Below are 4,865 nucleotides of genomic sequence, written 5' to 3' on the forward strand. Positions count from 1 at the left end.
ATGATCTCGTGGTTCATGAGTTCGAGCCCCATGTCGGGCTCTGCTCTGACAGTGCTAGAGCCTGCTTGGGATCCTCTCTCTCTCTCTTTCCCTCTGTCTCTGCCCCTCCCCTGCTCATGCTCTATCCCTCTCTCAAAAAATAAATTTAAAACAAAAAAGAAAGAAATGGAGCAGCAGGTGTCCCCCCAGAAGGCTAGTGGCTTCTCCTGGCGGCTCTAACTCCCGCCGCGTCCCTTCTATCGGCAGTTGCTCCAATCCCTTGTGAGACTGCCAGGCCCCTCTGCCGCCAGAGGGGACTTCTCCAACAGGCACAGTCCCTGGGGACCATGATACTTTGGGTCCACAAAACTGTCTTAATTTTAATTTATTTTAAAATTAGAAGAGAAGTAAATATGACAATGAATCCAACCTGAATTGTATTTGTCTTCATGCCAATGTAGTCATTAAATATAATGATATTTTTAATTGGATATTTTTTAATTGGAAGAAGTGGCCATGAGAGCAAATGCGTCTGCTGCTGGCAAGAAGCATATGATGGTGGAAAGCAAGTCAGCTTGCGACTCCTGGTTCAGCAGAGCCGCAACTGTTTTTCCAAATTTCTGTGGATGCTATACGTTGACTACTTTTCACATGAAGATTAAGAACACAGAGTCTGGGGGGCGCCTGGGGGGCTCAGATGGTTAAGCATCGACTTCAGTTCGGGTCACGATCTCACTGTGGGTTCGAGCCCCACGTCGGGCTCTGCGCTGACAGCTCAGAGCCTGGAGCCTGTTTCTGCTTCTGTGTCTCCCTCTCTCTCTGCCCCTCCCCTGCTAGCACTCTGTCTCTCTCTCAAAAATAAAATAAAACATTTAAAAATTTTTAGAAAAAGAAAAAGAACACAGAGTCTGGAGCCAAACTGTCTGGGTCTGAAGCCAGATCAGTTGCAGACCCTGTAAACTATAAACCATGTGACCTCAGTTTACTTGCCGTCCTCATCTGTGGAATGGGGAAAAAATCATTGCCTTGCTTTAGACTTGTTCGAGGAATTAATGAGCTCCTATGTATGTAAAGCACTTAGAACAGTACATGCTACATAAGTGCTTACTCTTACCTCTTACACCGTGGACTGAATGTTGGTGTCTGCCCCGTCGCACCGGCTAAATTCCTAAGTTGAAGCCTAGCCCTCCACTTTGAGGGTATGAGGCCTCCCTCGGGGGCGATCAGGTTTTAGATGAGGTCATGAGGGTGAGGCCCCTGTGATGGGATTACTGGCCCTATAAGAGATAAGAAAGAGAGAGCTTCTCTCTCTCTCTCTCTCTCTGCTGTTAGCATTTGGTGGCAATTGTCCAACACTTAGCCAACTTGAGACTTCTCAGCCTTGACACTATTGACATCTTGGATCAGGATACTATTACAGCCTCTCTGGAGACCCCCTAGCCTCTACCTTTTCAACACTAGAGGGCTCGAAGCCTCGTCACATCCCTGACTGCGACAAATGAACGTGTCTGCCGACATCACCACACAGCTCCCGGCGGGGGTCCATCCATCTAACCCATTTCACGCCCTGAAATAACTGACCCCTGCAATCAACACAGCTCCTTGCCGCCAACATCTGCTTGTCTTTCCCTTACCAGGAGGCCAAAGAGAAGAATGACTCCCCTCATTAGATTGTGCCTCATCCCCCCACGCATCAGCACCCAGCATTCTTACTGCTGCCTACCGTAGCTGGGACCTCTACGAAGAAGGTCCCCCATCTTGTATGGCGTTATTTCCCATATGACAAAGCAGTTATGGGGCGCCTGGGTGGCTTAGTCGGTTAAGTGTCCGACTTTCGCTTGGGTCATGATCTCGCGGTTCGTGGGTTCGAGCCCCACGTCGGGCTCTGTGCTGACTGCCAGCTCAGAGCCTGGAGCCTGTTTCAGAGTCTGTGACTCCCTCTCTCTCTGACCCTCCCCTGCTCACACTCTCTCTCTCTCCTAGAAATAAATAAAAAACATTAAAAAAAATTAAAAAAAAAAAGAAAGAAAAAGCAGTTATTCACTAAGTTCTTGCCTCATGAGCACAAAAGGGTTAGGGTTTGCAGTTTCCCCCTGAGAGGGTCCTCAGTATTCTCCCCATCAGTGCCGAGTAATAGGAGCTGAGCGTGCCTAAAAGGTCAGCCAGCCTCCCAGAAATATTCTCCCACCCAGCACACGGAGACCTCTCTGCCTTTTATGGTTTTCAAATGTACTGTAGGAGTAACACCCGAATCCTCACAGAGCAGGCACTCAAACTGCCGGATTGATCAGAACCCCGCCCCCATAAGAGAAACAGTGGTCCCAGGGGCCGTGGGTGGCTCAGCTCACTTACTGCTCCAGCTACGCTCTTAAAAACATAACTCGAGGCAGTATATATAGTACAGTGGTTAGGGGCTCAGCTCCCCAGTGGGAATGATGAACAAGCACATAGCCTTGACCTTCCAATGGCTTCTCAAATGGGAACAATTACAAGAGCCAAAGCCAATTCAGTATGAAGTGCACTTAGCTCAGACCTTTGAACGTGGCTAATCATCCCGATAAGGGCAGCAGTAATAACAACTTATATTTACTGAGCACCTAGTAGATGCTGGGCTGCTAACTGTTTTACACACGTTTTAACCTTTAGAAGAGTTCACTGCAGTGGGTGCTTTTATTCCCATGCTTGGTTTATGAGAACCAGAAACACATTCAGAGACATTCAGCAATTTTCCCAGGGTCACATAGTAATTGAACGTTGGAACCAGAATTTGAATCTAATGTTTGCCTTCCTAACCACACTGCTTTTTACTCATTTAATGTTCCCAAAAACTTTATCAAGGGGACACTGTTAATAGCCCCATTTAACAGATGAGGAAACCATGGCACAAGAAAGTTCACTGACTTGTCCCAAGTCTCCTAAGTCAGACATGCTCATAGCGGCTGCCCTGGGCACCAGGCACCACACAGCATACTCCACACATGGTCCCATCTGATCTTTGCAAACACTTCTAGAAAGAGATTAGCACCCCACCTTATAAAACAGGACACAGAGCTCCCAAAACACACCATAAATTGTTTTTGGTCAACAGCAATTATACAGGGTCATAGAAATTCAAATCAGCTTCTGGCTGACCATAGGGGCTACGCCCTTAACTGTCACAATGTCCAGTGGCCTCCTCCCCCGTCCCAATAGCCCAGATCTCACGTGGACACTTCTCTCCCTTTTCTACATCCCTTTTCCCCATGAACCCCCCAAATTAGGATCCTGTTTTTCTGGCCTGAAATTGGGACTAAACTTTAATCTCAAGAACTCACTTAAAGGTCACAGCTCCCAAACAGAGAAGCCAGGGGCCTGCCAATGATTGCCAGCTGAACTTGATCACCTCCCACGACTCATCGCGGAGTCACTTGGTTCACATATTGCAAAACTGAATCAGAGACACATTCTTCTATTCGTCTTAGCAAACATACAACTAAAAAAAACAGCTCTCTTACCAAGTATCTGGAAGGCCCAGAAAGCACCATGTCCATCCATCTGAAAGCTTTTTCTGTATATTCGGATAAGCATTGTTGTTTCCAGAATAAATAAGAGATCGATCCGTTAAATTTATGTTTGCCTTAAAAAATTAATAATGTTTCTCTAAACCTCGTGAATGTTCCAGAAGCCCCAAGGTTGGTAAATACTCAAAAGCATTCTGTATCATTTTAGGGTTTGTTCAGGGAGGCAGAGCCATGAAGAGTGGGGCAGAAAGGGGATTTATTATATGATTAGACCTTAAGCAACTGTGGGAGCTGAGTAAGGATTCTCAGGGGCCCTTGCTTCTGGTTCTGGCCCTAGGCCTGATGTCAGCAGACCTGATGGTTGGGAAGATAGGCAGAAATTGGGGAGACCAAAGACAATCTAGAACCTCCAAAGAACATGAGCACTTTGTCTCTTCTCTTTGCCTCTGACCTCCATGATATGCGTGAGCCACAGGAGGAGTTGAACTCTTCTGACCTTGGCCTTACACACCTGCCTGGCCCAGGACGCAAAGGCCAGAAGGAGCTGACTGGTGGGGCTGGTGGAGAGGCCCACCCCGCTCCACAGCTTGAGCCAACAGATGAACGGCAGCATTGGAGGGTCGCAGAAGAGTCCCACAGAGCTTGAGAAACGGCTGCTCCTTCATGTCCCTCTTCTGAGTCCCAGGCAGATTCATCTTGGGGGCAACTCCCTTCTGGAAATGTATAGGAAAGCAAATTTGGGGAAATGTCCTACGTTAGCTAAACCAACATAGCGCAAATCTGCCATCCATCTGATGGATTTCTATATTGCAAATGTACTGTTTCTTCCACCCACTCATCCATCCATCCATCCATCCATCCAGCCACCCACTCATCCATCCATCCATCCATCCATCCAACCATCCAACCATCCAACCATCCATCCATCCATCCATTCATCCATCCATCCATCCATCCAACACTAGCATCCCTCATTAGGCACAGGGGACACAGGTGAACAAAATGAGCTCAGTTCTCCAGGAGTGCGCTTCGTTCATCCGGGAGCGGGTCTCCCTGCTTCCCTCGGGCACAGCCCCTTCCCGCTTCATCAGGTTTGCTACAAAACAGCCAAAGGGAAACTTAAAACTTGGATCACGCTGCTCCTTGCTCTCAGCCTCCCCAGTGGCTTCCCATTGCCCTGAAGACAAAATCTGAATCCGTGCCACGGCCGAGAAACCCTCCCCAGTCTGACCCTGGCCACCCCTCAGTTCCCATTTCCCGGGGTTGCCACCCACACCCCCCACTGCGGCCTGAACCGCACCCATGCGGTCTCCCCACTTCCCTCCAGCTCACCCAGCAGGGCCCCCACTGCCCAGTCTGCGCTTGCGCAGGTCCCCTCGCCCTGGA

The sequence above is a fragment of the Crocuta crocuta genome, unplaced genomic scaffold, assembly GCF_008692635.1.
Source record: "Crocuta crocuta isolate KB4526 unplaced genomic scaffold, BGI_CrCroc_1.0 scaffold27, whole genome shotgun sequence".
NCBI lineage: Eukaryota > Metazoa > Chordata > Mammalia > Carnivora > Hyaenidae > Crocuta > Crocuta crocuta.